The sequence below is a fragment of the Solanum dulcamara genome, chromosome 10, assembly GCF_947179165.1.
Source record: "Solanum dulcamara chromosome 10, daSolDulc1.2, whole genome shotgun sequence".
NCBI lineage: Eukaryota > Viridiplantae > Streptophyta > Magnoliopsida > Solanales > Solanaceae > Solanum > Solanum dulcamara.
The window spans coordinates 10,773,582-10,788,527 of record NC_077246.1 but is presented as its reverse complement, the minus strand read 5'-3'; positions in this window follow the sequence as shown (position 1 = coordinate 10,788,527).

Genomic DNA, 14,946 nt, shown 5'->3' with positions numbered 1-14,946 from the left:
ATATATTAGTAGGTAACAAGAGTTTATACACAAACCTCAGCCTTTTAGCATACAACAATCCAACACGACTTCAAAAGTTCAAACCGTAGGCCATCAAATGTCTCAAGTTCCTCAACTTGCACACGATATAAACAACCTTGAAAATACCATTAAATGACTTATTTAAAATTCCATAATATCCATAATATTGACATAAAACAAGATTTATTATTGCAAATAAGCCTAGAATGTTTCGACCTGAATTATGTTACTAAAATAGTAAATTCGGAAAGTCAAGTACCACAGGTTGAATCCAAATTTTGAAACTCAAAACAGCAAAACTGGACTTTATTCCCTTCATGAAACTTTTATATATATGTCTTAAGTTTGCAACCCAAAAGGAATCAACATAAAACTCATTTTGTACAAAAATATATCATCAAAACACTAACAGGTACACATGACGAATTTTGAAAATCAAGAATCTGGACAGATATACTTGTCCGGTTGTAGCTAAGTTTGCAAACTGAAAACGGCAAAAATAGACTTTAGTACCTTCACGAAATATTTAGATATATGTCTTAAGTTTCCAATCCAAAAGAAATCAACACAAAAATCATTGTTTACAAAAAGATATCATCAACGCACTAACAGCAGTACCATCTCAAAAATGGGTTTGCAATCAAAGTGTATTCCCCCAATTTCGACAACAACAACTTATCAACAACATCAACAACATATAAAGGGTTTATGGCCTCCCTAAGTCTGATCACCCATAAATGTAGCTAAACAAAAGCATTTTTTTCCCCGTAACAAAATTCGAGTCAGTAGCAGTTGATCATATCATCAAGAAATAACCACTTTAATGCGAAAATTAGATTAAATAATTAGGGGTGTTACAACTCTCTCCCCCTTAAGAAATTTCATCTCGAAATTTACCTTATGCTAGTCCCGAAACAAATAGGGATATTGAATTCGCATGTCCTCCTCTCGCTCCCAAGTTTCTTCATTGCTAGAATGATTTCTCCAAAGGACTTTTACTAATGGAACTTTCTTGTTTCTAAGGTCTTTTGTCTCATGGGACAAGATTTGGATAGGTTCCTCATTATATGTCACATCAGGACTTATCTCAATTGATTTGACAGGAAGAACATGAGATGGATCTGAGCGATATCTTCTAAGCATAGAAACATGGAAGACATTGTGGATTCTATCTAACTCCAGTGGAAGAGCTTGTTTATAAGCAACTGGACCAACTCTCTCAAGTACTTCATATGGTCCAATAAATCGAGGAATAAGTTTTCCTTTTTTGCCAAATCTCATAATCTTCTTCCATGGATAAACCTTTAAAAACACCTTATCTCCCACTTGGTACTCAATTTCACGCCTCTTAAGATCAGCATAAGATTTTTGTCTATCTGAAGGAATTTTTAGACGGTCCTTGATGACCTTTACCTTATCTTCAGTTTGTTGCACAATCTCAGGACCAATCAGTTTTCGTTGACCAACTCCACTCCAGCAAAGAGGAGTTCTACACTTTCTCCCATATAAGGCTTCGTAGGGAGGCATGCCAATACTTGATTGGTAGCTATTATTATAAGAAAATTCTACCAAGGCTAGGTGTATGTCCCAACTACCTTCAAATTCCATAATGCAAGCTCGAAGCATATCTTCCAAGATTTGAATCACCCTCTCGGATTGGCCATCTGTCTGAGGATGGAAAGACGTACTAAAGTTCAACCTAGTGCCCAAAGCTTCTTGCAAGCTAGTCCAGAATCTAGATGTAAACCTTGGGTCTTGGTCAGATACAATAGAAACAGGAACACCATGTAGCCTCACAATCTCATTAACATACAATTCTGCTAAATGTTCAAGTGAGTAGTCTATTTTTGATGGCCAAGAAATGAGCACTTTTGGTTAGCCTATCAACTATAACCCAAATTGCATCATGATTTCTTTGAGTGCGTGGAAGCCCAGAAACAAAGTCCATGGTTATCCTTTCCCATTTCCACTCAGGTATCGATAAGGGTTGTAGTAAGCCTGTTGGGACTTGATGCTCGGCCTTTATCTGTTGACAAGCTAAGCATTTAGAAATATATTCTGCAATGTCCTTCTTCATACCATTCCACCAGTAATGTTCTTTGATGGTTTAATACATTTTGGTACTTCCAGGATGCATTGCATATGGTGAAGTATGTGCTTCATTCAAGATTTCTCTCCTCAATTTGTCATCATTAGGAATGCATAACCTATTTTGGTATAACAAGACACCATCATCCTTTAATGTAAAATCTTTCTTTTCCCCCTTTTGAACTTCTTTGGTCAATTTTATGAGTTTCTCATCTAACTTTTGCCCTTCTTTCACCTATTCACGCAATGTTGGCTTGACTCGCAAATTAGCAACCACTGAACCATACGAATCAAGTGTAAAATAAACATTCATGGCTCTTAACTCCAAAAGCAAAGGCAAAGGATTCAGATGCAAGCTTGCAAAGGATTTGCGACTTAAGGCGTCTGCAACCATATTAGCTTTACCTAGGTGATAGTCAATCGTGCAATCATAATCTTTGATGAGTTCAAGCCATCTGCGTTGTCTTAAGTTCAGCTCTTTCTGCATACCCAAGTATTTTAATCTCTTGTGATCAGTGAATATATGACACTTTTCTCCATACAAATAATGCCGCCATATCTTTAAGGCGAACACTATAGCAGCAAGTTCTAGATCATGAGTAGGATAATTCAATTCATGTGGTTTTAATTTCCAAGAGGCATATGAAATAACTTTCCCTTCTTGCATCAACACACATCCCAAACCACGATGAGAAGCATCACTATATATCACGTACTCTTTCCCCTTTATTGGTAGAGTAAGTATAGGCACTTATGTCAACAAGGATTTGAGTATTTCAAAGCTCTCTTGGTACTTGTCAAACCAAGTAAACTTTACTTCCTTCTTCAAAAGTCTAGTCAAAGGAGAGGCTATAATGGAGAAGCCTTTCACAAACCTTCTATAGTATCCTGCTAAACCCAAAAAACTTTTTACCTCAGTAGGACTTTTAGGATTTTTCCATTCAACAACTGCTTCAATTTTACTAGGATCCACTTTCACACCTTCGGCTGACACAACATGTCCCAAAAAAGCCACTTCATTAAGCCAAAATTCACACTTTGAAAGTTTAGCATAAAGTTCCTTCTCCTTCCAAGTTTGCAAAACAATCCGAAGATGTTTATCATGCTCTTCTTTACTCTTGGAATATATTAAAATATCATCTATAAAGACTACCACAAATTGATCAAGGTAAGGCCTAAATATTCGATTCATTAAATCCATGAATATTGCAGGAGCATTAGTCAATCCGAATGGCATCACTAAGAATTCATAATGACCGTATCGAGTTCTAAAAGCTGTTTTAGGAACATCTTCCTTTCTAACACGCAGTTGGTGATACCCAAACCTTAAATCAATCTTTGAGAATAAATTGGCACCCTTCAGCTGGTCAAACAAATCATCAATCCTTGGTAGTGGATATCTGTTCTTGATTGTTATTTTTTTCAATTGTCTATAGTCAATACACAGTCTAAGAGTACCATCTTTCTTCTTCACAAATAGAAAAGGGGCTCCCCAAGGAGAAACACTTGGACAAATAAAACCTTTCTCAAGAAGTTCTTGCAATTGAGTTTTCAATTCCCTTAATTCTGCTGGTGCCATTCTATAAGGAGTGATAGAAATAGGAGTAGATCTAGGAATGAGCTCGATCGGAAATTCAACTTCTCTTTCTGGTGGTAACCCAGGAAGATTTTCTGGAAACACTTCCGGAAAGTCACATACAGTAGGTATATCTTTAAGACTAGGACTTTCCACACCTATATCAATTATGTGAGCAAGATATGCACTACAACCTTGACGAATCATCTTTCTTGCTAAGGCCACAAAAATAATATTAGATGACAATGATCTTTCACCTTGTACAATAATATGTGAAAACGCAGGGTCCTTAAAAGTCACATGCTTGGACCTATAATCCACTACTGCATGATATTTATAAAGCCAATCCATACCGATAATAATATCAAAATCGTGGAAAGGCATTTCAATCAAATCAGCAGGAAAGACCAGGTTTTGAATCATGAAGGGACAAGCTTGGTAAACTCGATTACAAATAACTTGGTAACCCAAAGGACTTTCAACTAGAACGTCAAAGTTAAGTCTCACAGATTTCACATTTTCAGGAAGAACAAGTGATGAACAAATATAGGAATGTGTAGAGCCTGGATCAAATAGTGTAAACACAGATAAGCCATATAAGTGAAATTTACCAACAACCACGTCCTGTCCCTCTTGATCGTCTCTCTACCTCATAGCATAAGCTCATGCAGTAGCTCTGGACCCGCTAGCTTGAGTTGCTCCACTTGCCCCCGCTTCTTGGTTGTTTTTAGGCCTTGCACCTCTATTGGTTTGAGGAGGATTATTAGAAGACTTATTAACCGAGCCCTCAGTATGCAAGGAAGGGACATTTTTAGGCTTAGGACAGTCCCTCACTTTATGATCAAAGCTGCCACAATTAAAACATGCACCAAAAGCTCTCCTGCAAGCACCATAGTGATTCTTTCCATATTCTGCACAAGTGGGAACGCGAGTCTTGCCTTGGCTATAACTCGGGGTACTAGCTGTAGAAAAATTTAGTCTGCTTTGCTTCTGTTGATCTGACCTGTTGACACTACCAGCCTTAGAATCATCAAACCTTCCCTTCTTGGATGGACCTCCAAAATCTGACCTAGGCTTTCAGAATCTATTCTCATGTCTACTAGCTTCTTCCTTATCAAGTCTTTCCCAAGTGAAAGCCGCAGAAACTAATTTACAAAAGTTCTCATGTTGCAGGATTGCCACATTCTTTCTGATGGAATCTTTTAGGCCATCTTTAAACCTCCTACATTTATCTTTTTCATCGGTAATAATGCCTCCAGCATAATGAGAGAGTCTAAGAAATTTTTGTTGATACTCAACAATAGACATGCCTCGTTGCCTTAGATTCAAAAACTCTTTTTTCTTAGCATCACAATAAGCAGGTGGGACATACTTCATATGAAATGCTTTAACAAAATCATCCCAGGTAAGAACTGGAGGTTTTGCTTTTGCATTTGGCACACTTACCCACCAGTCATAAGCATCTTTCTACAATAGCGAGATGGCATACCTGAATTTGGCAACATCAGAACACTCTAACTGCTTAAACACCCTATCTATACGCTCAAGCCATTGTTCAGCATCTGTGGGATCAACAGTGCGTTCAAATTCCACTCCACCCATTTTCCTCATTTTTTCAAAGTTTAACCCATGGGGGTCATGGATCGTTTCATCCATATGGTGAAAGAATTCAGCCATCTATTGAAAAAGAGGATTCATAACTTGAATATCAGGGCTCATGTGAGAATGTGAACCAGCTCTTACTCCTTGTTGACTTCCCACACCAGACCCACTAGTTTGAGGAATATATTGGTCCGAGGACTATTCGCCAACCCCTTCTACTGTATGAGGTTGGGAATAAGAGTCGCCTGTATCTTCACGAGCTGCTTCCATTGGTCTACGAGAAGAAGAGGCCATAACGTAACTCCTTTAAAAGTGAAGATCACATTGCATTAGGGACATGAATATGATGCATTTGCAACTTGTATGCATTAAATATGCTATTTACCCTATAGTGATCACATAATATAGCCCAAACCTTTCAAAAAACAAGTGTGTAAGTAAATCACAACAAAATTCCTAGAACCACAAACCTAGGCTCTGATACCAACACTTGTAGCGACCCTCCAGGGAGGATGCTACTACAAAAAAAATATATATTAAATTCATGACACAAAAATAAATAACTTTCCGTAAGGCCCATTTATATAATCTAAAAAAATAGTGAAAGGTGTAAGTTGTTCGCCAACTAAAATTTTTTTTCATCTCAATTAAATCAAATAAAAATTCCAATTTAGGACAGGCGACTTCTCAAAATAGTTTTAAAAAAATAGCTTCTAAGACATTCATGTATTACGATAATTTATGCTTCATTCAAATATTCCAACTCCAAAGGGAAAATTTAGTGCTTCATAAAACTTAGAAATGTACATACCCCAAAATTTACAAAACAAGCAACCATCCTTAAGTTACAACCCTCAGAAATACGTACATAAATACAAATATACAAGCAACCCATAAATTATATACACGTCCCAAAAAACTACAAAATATAGATGCCTATATGCAAATGTGATCTTCATTTAAGCTCCCAAAACTTCATCTACAGTGGCCAACCTCAAGCCTCTTCTCGGACGTTTCCTACAATAGAAACAACTATCACTGAGCACAAAGCTTAGGGGTGCAAAACTACAAGTTTGAAGCCTTTGGGTTTCCACCATAATGTTTTCAAGTCATGAGCCGCACCAATGTACAATAATAATTAAAACAAGGCAACAACTATATCACGAGTATCAAGTTCTAAATGTAAAAGCTTAAGTGTAAATAATTCATAGAAGTACATTTACAAGATTTAGCACCAAGTTTCACCCATATGTACGTCATGCCGTCACACCAACATGATAAAGTATCAAGAAGGACTGGAGCCCTGTATCAAGAAGGGTAAAGACCCAATAATCAAGAGAACCAAGAACCATATTAAAAATGGCTTCCTAATTCGTACTTAAAATGGACAACTTCCATACTTAAGACGAACTAAAAATCTATAATCAAGATGGCAAAGGGTCCGAAACAAGAGGCATGCCAATAGAGACAAAGTCACAGCCACAAGAAGGACAAGGTCCACAAGAATGTCAAGTGATCGAGCAATCCGTACAAGTGGGCGAGTTAAGAAAGTGTCTTGCAAATTTCCCAAGATACCAACATGACAAGACATATTTCAAGACAATAGCAACCATACCAAGATAGGCTTTCAATATATTAGTAGGTAACAAGAGTTTATACACAAACCTCAACTTGCACACGATATAAACAATCTTGAAAATACCATTAAATGACTTATTTAAAATTCTAGAATATCCATAATATTGACATAAAATAAGATTTATTATTGCAAATAAGCCTAGAATGTTTTGACCCAAATTATGTTACTAAAACAGTAAATTCAGAGAGTCAAGTACCACAGGTTGAATCCAAATTTCGAAACTCAAAACAGCAAAAATGGACTTTATTCCCTTCATGAAACTTTTATATCTATGTCTTAAGTTTGCAACCCAAAAGGAATAAACAAAAAACTCATTTTTTACAAAAAGATATCATAAAAACACTAACAGGTACACATGACGAATTTTGAAAATCAAGAATCTGGACAAATATACTTGTCCGGTTGTATCTAAGTTTGCAAACTGAAAACGGCAAAACTAGACTTTAGTACCTTCACGAAACATTTAGATATATGTCTTAAGTTTCCAATACAAAAGAAATCAACACAAAAATCATTTTTTACAAAAAGATATCATCAACGCACTAACAGCAATACCATCTCAAAAACGGGTTTGCAACCAAAGTTTATTCCCCCAATTTCGACAACAACAACTTATCAACAACATCAACAACATTATCAACAATCATTCTACATCATAACTTAACTAATTCCACCTATTTAATCCAACTAAAATAGCCCCAAATCCATAAGTCTCAACAAAGCAAACAAACAAGTTTACAACGCTTACTTCCTCCGTTTTAAACTGTTAAATCTCTAAACAAGCTTGTTAACAAGAAAAAGAACCTCAATCTTACCTTAGGTGTGCAGAAAATACGACAACACACTCCTTACTAGCTGATTTTTAGCTCAAAGTGAAGACAACGTAACGTGCAATGCCTTTTTCTTCACGAGTTTCAGAATTCGGGACTCGGATTTGGGTCAAAAATGGCTTCTTAGCCTAGAAGATCTCTCTTTCTCTCTTTCTCTATGATGTTCTAGAAACTTATGGTCTAAAAATGGAAGATATAAGCTGAACTTATCCTTTAAAAGTCAAAGAAAATGGGCCTGACCCGACTTGGATTCGGGTTGGGCCCAAAATTATCACCCTGCTTGACCCTTCTGCGTTAAAACATCCATAACTTTTTATCTCGATGTCGCCTATAAGCCCACGACATATGGTTGGAAAGGTATTTCAATTATATACAACTTTCATTTTATAATCTTTCCCAAATTTCCAAATTATAAAGGGTTTATGGCCTCCCTAAGTCTGATCACCCGAAAATGTAGCTAAACAAAAGCATTTTTTTCCCCGTAACAAAATTTGAGTCAGTAGCAGTTGATCATATCATCAAGAAATAACCACTTTAATGTGAAAATTAGCTTAAATAATTAGGGGCGTTACAATAAGTATCAATCGCCGGAATCATTTCTCATTGGCATAAGTATAAATCGCTGGAACCATTTTTCATCGGCAAAAGTATCAATCGCTGGAGTCATTTTCCATCGGCATAAATAATCAATCAAGCCATATTATAATGTTCCAGAACCAATGCAAATAAGCATGTTTGCTCAAATAATGAGAATATAATGGTATCCATGACTACAACGCAATTCATATCAAGAAAATTCACTTCACAATATCCATAGTACATCAACACCAACATTCACATCAATATAATTCATCATGTCTCCATTTCATTATCCTCCTTTATCACATAATTAGGATCAAACGGTGAGCAAGTACTTCAAACCAAATCCCACTATCAATAATGAGCAAATGATAATTTCATTAAGTTCACAATCATATTAGGGCTATCATAACATTTCATTGAATTCACATCAATTTAAAGGTGTAACACCACGTAAGTTGGAAAGTGGTAACAAGGAAACATATTTTAGAAATTCCCTGTTAGTAGTTTGAACGAGCCTACATACGGCCCGTACAAGGATCTACAAACCATAGAAGAAAGTCGTAGGAAAGTTTTTGAGAATTTAGGATTTCACTAAGTATGAATTCACTCTACAATGGGTTCCTACGGACTCTATGAGATCCTATGATCCATAAGAAGGACATGTAGGAAAAGTTCAGAGACTAAGTACTTGGATTTTGGAAAATTTGGCAGGATGATAGGAGTTGACGACACATAAAATATTGACGGACCATAGACAAGCTTCATAGATTGGGTCCTAAAAGTTTGAAAATTTGACAAAGTGTTAGGGCGTTGACGAATAGCTTCTACGACCCATAGGGCCATCTACGACTCATAGAATTGGGTCATAGGATGATTACAATAAGCTTGGATTTTTGGTCTTGTTTTCTATGAGCCTCACTGATGATCTTTAACTAGATATACGACCCGTAGGTCCCCAACTGTAGGTCCTTCCGATAGATTTTTAAGAAGGATATTTTGGATATTTCTCACTTTGTTAATTCCAATACCAGGTCATTTAGGCTTTTCTCCAAAAACTATAAATACTCAAACCCTTTAAACAAACCCTATTCCCTTTTATTCACCTAAATTCTCAAAGGATTACAAGGATTTATCTCTCAAGTTTTTCTTCAAGTTCAATCTAGGGTTTAAAGAAATTGAGTCTCCTTTTCTATTTAATAGCTAAGGATCATTAAGTTATGTGAGAATTTCATCCATAGATCCTTTTCATCCATGAAGTCCCAAAGATTTCTCCTTTTTTCTAAAATTTTAATTCAATTGTTCTAAGGTCTTGATGATTTAGAATTGAGTTCACTCAATTATGATTTCACTCATCTTCAATAATCTTGTTATGCATGAATTTATGTTAATAACATGATTTCAAGGATTTTTACATGAACCCATGAATTATGACTATTTGTATTATTTTAAGCTATGATTTGAGATTATGCATGCATCATGATTTTTATGAACTATGATTTAAGGATGCTTTTAGATAAAGTATCAATACGAATTTTATAAAAAGAAACTTATCATGATTTTGATGCTTTAGATAAGTATCTTTATGAATATATTATGATGACATGATATGTTGAGGGAGGTATTCTTATGATTTTCAAGTATTAATGATGAACTTGGTATTACTAGATTCTTACCATCTTCAAAGCTTATGATATATTACGTATGATATTCCGTTGAGAGTTTACTTAGAACCAAGTGGATCTTAGGATAGAAGCTCACTTGTTAGTAAAGGCATGATACCGTTAGAAAGCAATCTCATTGTCCTATAACTTCTTGCCACCGTCGGAAGAAGGATCACCTATTAGGAGAGACTTGATTCCTTAAAAAGGGTCACCCGATAGTTGAGGCTTAATTCCTTAGTAGCTTAGTGTATACACTTAGGCGATGTTATGGTTCTTACCTTGGCAAGTATGCATCCTCTCTTTTCAGTGTGAGAGGAAAACACCAGACTCCATGTTACAGCTCATATGGTTTATGTCGATTAATGGTATCTCTCACAAAGACTTATGACTCTCATTATGACTTATGATTCTCTCAATATGTTATGTTTTGACTTATGATTTTCTTACAAGTTTACATTGACCATGTATTATGTTTTCCATAATATTTTAAAGGTTTTTTTTAACTATGTTTAGCTTGGTCATTGCATTATCATGATTTACGATATGCATTGCATATTCTTCATACTTAGTACATTCCACATAATAACACATATTTTTGCCTACATTTTATCATAATGTAGGATCCAGCTATCATCCTCTCGCACGTGGGTACTTTGTGATCTACTCAGAGTTATCTTTTGTTGAGTCTTCATTATTCGAGGGTGAACTCGTCATGTATTTTGTTTTATTTTTTAGACTTATATTCATTCATTATGTTTGGTGAGCTAGGAGCTTGTCCTATGCCCCATCGAAGTTTAGTAGAGGCATTTTTAGACTGTAGTAGTATGGGTCATTCGTGTTAATTATTATGTTTAAATTCTTATAGCGAGATTTTAATATTGAGACTATCTTCCACATTTATGTCTGCTCTTGATTTAATATTGTTTATGTTATTCTATGTATTCTAAGAGCTTGGTTGAAGTCTCTTAGGATTCTAATTATCGTACAATGCCTAGGGCCTAGCTTTGGTCACAAAAAACTTGGTATCAGAGCATAGAGTTCAAGTGTCCTAGGGTATCTGACATGTTGCGTTGAGTAGAGTCTTGTTCATGGGTATGAAATATACCACATTTATGAATGAGAGGCTATGAGTCATTTAGAAAACTTCACTTCTTTCATCATTTTTATGTCGTACGATAGAGTTGAGTCCCATAAGATTTTCCTTCTAACTCTTGTCCTTTGAGAGTATAGAATCATGCCTCCATGAAGAGCCTACGTTCGAAGAAATACAAACGCCAATGTAAATAAGGATCAACAAGCACCCCAAGTTCCCAATGATATCTTAGCCGAGCAAGTCTCTCACGCCGAGCTTAGAGCGATTTTACAAGTGCTTGCCCATGCTATGGCGGCATAAGACAACTATGGGGTGGTTTCTCCTATAAACCTAAATGTAGGTATGATAGCTAGTAGAGTTCGAGAATTCACTCGGTTGAACTCTCTGGAGTTTCATGATTTAAGGTTGGATGAGGATCTACAAGAGTTTATAAAGGGTATTCACAAAATTATTGACATCATGGGAGTTAGCACGGTTGTGAAGGAGGACTTATCAATTTCAATTCACTTGTTCTAAGGTCTTGATGATTTAGCATTGGGTTTACTCAATTATGTTTTCACTCATCTTCAATAATCTTATTATGCATGAATTTATGTTAATAATCCATTTTCAAGGATTTTTACATGAACTCATGCATTATGACTATTTTTATTACTATAAGTTATGATTTGTGATTATGCATGCATCATGATTTTTATGAACTATGATTCTAAGGATGCTTCTAGATGAAGTGTCAATACGAATTTTATGGAAAAAGCCTATCATGATTTTGATACTTTAGATAAATATCTTTATGAATATGTTATGATGACATGACATGTTGAAGGAGCTATTCTTATGATTTTCAAGTATTTATGATGAACTTGAAATTACTAGACTCTTACCATCTTCAAAGATTATGATATCTTACGTGTGGTATTCCGTTTAGAGTTTATTTAGCACTGAGTGGGCCATGGGATAGAAGCTCATCCGTTAGTAGTGTCATGAGACCGTTAGAAGGCAATACCATTTTACCATAACTATATGTCATCATAGCAAGGATGATTGCCCATTAGGAGAGGCTTAATTCCTTAGAAAGGGTCACCCGATAGTTGAGGCTTAATTCCTTAGTATCTTAGTGGATCTATTTAGGCGATGTTACGGTTCTTACCTCAATAAGTATGGACCATATCTTTTTGGTGTGCGAGAAAAATAACAGACTTCATGTTATAGCTCGTATGGTTTATGTCGGTTAATGGTATCTCTCATAAAGATTTATGACTCTTACTATGTCTTATGATTCTCTCACTATGTTACATTTTGAATTATGATTTTCTTACAAGTTTGATGTCACGCCCCTGGAGGGTACCCTAGACGTAACCGGCACCCGAAGGCCATTTCTGACCTCTGAGCAAACCACCTGGTCAAGTCACACATTCATTCAATCACATTTTCTTTGCGGAAAATCAATTAATGAAATACTATTCGCAATATGAGGGCCGAAGGCCAAACATTCATCAACTCAACAACAAAAATAATAAGACTCCTCGAATTAACCGTGCAACCTCCCCACACTCCAGTCTATGAAGCCTCTATCCAAGTCTAAAAGGTGCCAATGACAAGTCCATGGCTACCAACAATCAAAATAAAAGAAATGACAACAAAACTGTACAAGAAGGCTCAATATCCTCCGAGAACTAGGAGGACTCACCAACTAGCTGGAAGTGTATGTGGATCTTCAACGGAGCGCCGGTTGATGATCTCTAGTACCTGTCTCTGCATCATGAAACGATGCAGGCCAAATGGTGTCAGTACATGGAATATACGAGTATGTAAAATGGCCGAATACAATGAACATCAAGGAAGAATTTATCAACTCGGGAGCTCAACTCAAGAGGAATAACAGCTCAATCAAATGTCCTAAGTCTAAACAAGAATATGATTTAGACGGGACCAATCACATACAATTCAACTCAATCTGAATCAGAGTACTATCAAGACCTATTTGGGAGTTTCTCTTACCCGACAACCATCATTTATGAGCCAATGAAAGTACAACAAACTGACGTTGTTGCCGCATCTGTTCATACCTTTCCAGGGTATGAACGAATCAACCAATCATGGATCCAATCCAACCAAGTCCTATAATGTCAAGACAAATCTCTCGGGGAAGCATCCGACTTTAACGGTTCCATCCCCCCTATGTTTGGCGATGCATTTATTGGGTTCGAGTATGGACTATACTCTTGCCCAATTTGGTGCTCGATACTCCTCCCAAGACTCAATGCTCATAAAACTTCATCCAATCAACTCAATCAAATCATATCGACAAGTCTCATTACAACCTTGTCAACTCATCAACTCTATCACAATCAAATCTCTTCTAATCATACTATCCAATCAATCTCAATCATATCTTCAAAAGAAATTTAAATGCACATATATAGCAACATCTAGATATAATCAATCATTTCCTCCATCCATATGAGAAATCTTTGAGACTCATCACAATTTCAAGACTTTAAATTGACATTTCATATTGAGCAACATTTTCAAGAAAGTAACATCCTTTATCATAATCTACATAGTTAAGAAGATAAATAAAACATATTTCACAACTCATTTCTTCATCAACTCATACTCACATAAGGGCTCATTTTTGGAACCTCTTAGCTCAACAACATTGACACATATAGAATCAAATAAATAGGAAACAAAACTCATTCAACCATAACCCATTCCAAGGAACTCTATTTTTTTATGAACATTTAACCTCAACCAAGAATAGGGCACATGGGTGGACTCAACCCATGTTTTGGATAGCCTTACATACCTTAGTGAAGACTTGAAGAAAACCTTGGTGTTGGGTCTTCAATGGAGGACTCAAATCTTGAAGCTCTTGGAACTCTTTTTGTTGGAAATGGGAAAGAAGAAGAAGAGAGAGAGAAAAGCTCCTAGGGCTTTTTAGAGAGAGAGTGAGGCTGAGAAAATGTGTTCCCAAAAGACCAAAGGCAATACATATATAATTTGGGTAAGTTCCCAAATTGCCCCTCCTTAAAAGTTCTGAAAATAGGCTAAAAATGCACTTGGTGCGATAGTGGCGCGTCGCGCCATTGCAGCGCCAGGCTGAATACGCCTAAAACCTGCACACCTCATAGTGGCGCACCGCGCCAGAGTCCAAACTACTGAGGCATGTTTCTGGCGTGATAGTGGCGCGTCGTGCCCTTACAACGCCAAGGCCATTGTTCTGAGTTCTGGGAATTTAGCCTGAAAAACCCTGCACAACTTTTAGTGGCGCGCCGCTCTAGAGCCCAAACTACTGAGGCATTTTTCTGGCGCGATAGTGGCGCATCGCGCCCTTACAGCGCCAAGCCCAGTTTTCCATCAATTGCAACCCAGGCTTGAAAATCTCTGTTGTGCTAGTTCATCTTAGGATCGTCATACCTTTCAACTCCGAACTCCAAAAGTTTCATTCTTGGTGGCGTTTGAAAGAAGACTCAATGACCTTTGATTTGATGGGTCATGGGCTACCCATATTGACCTCTTTCAAAAGATAGGGTCATTAAAAGTCGACCCTTATAAGAACTCGTCCTAAACTTAGCCACGACGGATCTTTTGGACTTAGTTTGATCCTAGGGGTCCTTCATGACCCTACCTCTCCTCTAACGTTGCTCAAATTCTCAAAGACTCATTTCGACTCATGCATACGCTCCTCAATGCTCGAGTTCGACACTACCCGTATACAAGAAGGGTTTGAATTTTAGGGGAAAACTTTTGAGGGGTGTTACATTTGAATTGACCATGTATTGTATTTTCCATGATGTTTTAAAAGTTTTTAACTATTTTTAGCTTGGTCATTATATTATCATGATTTA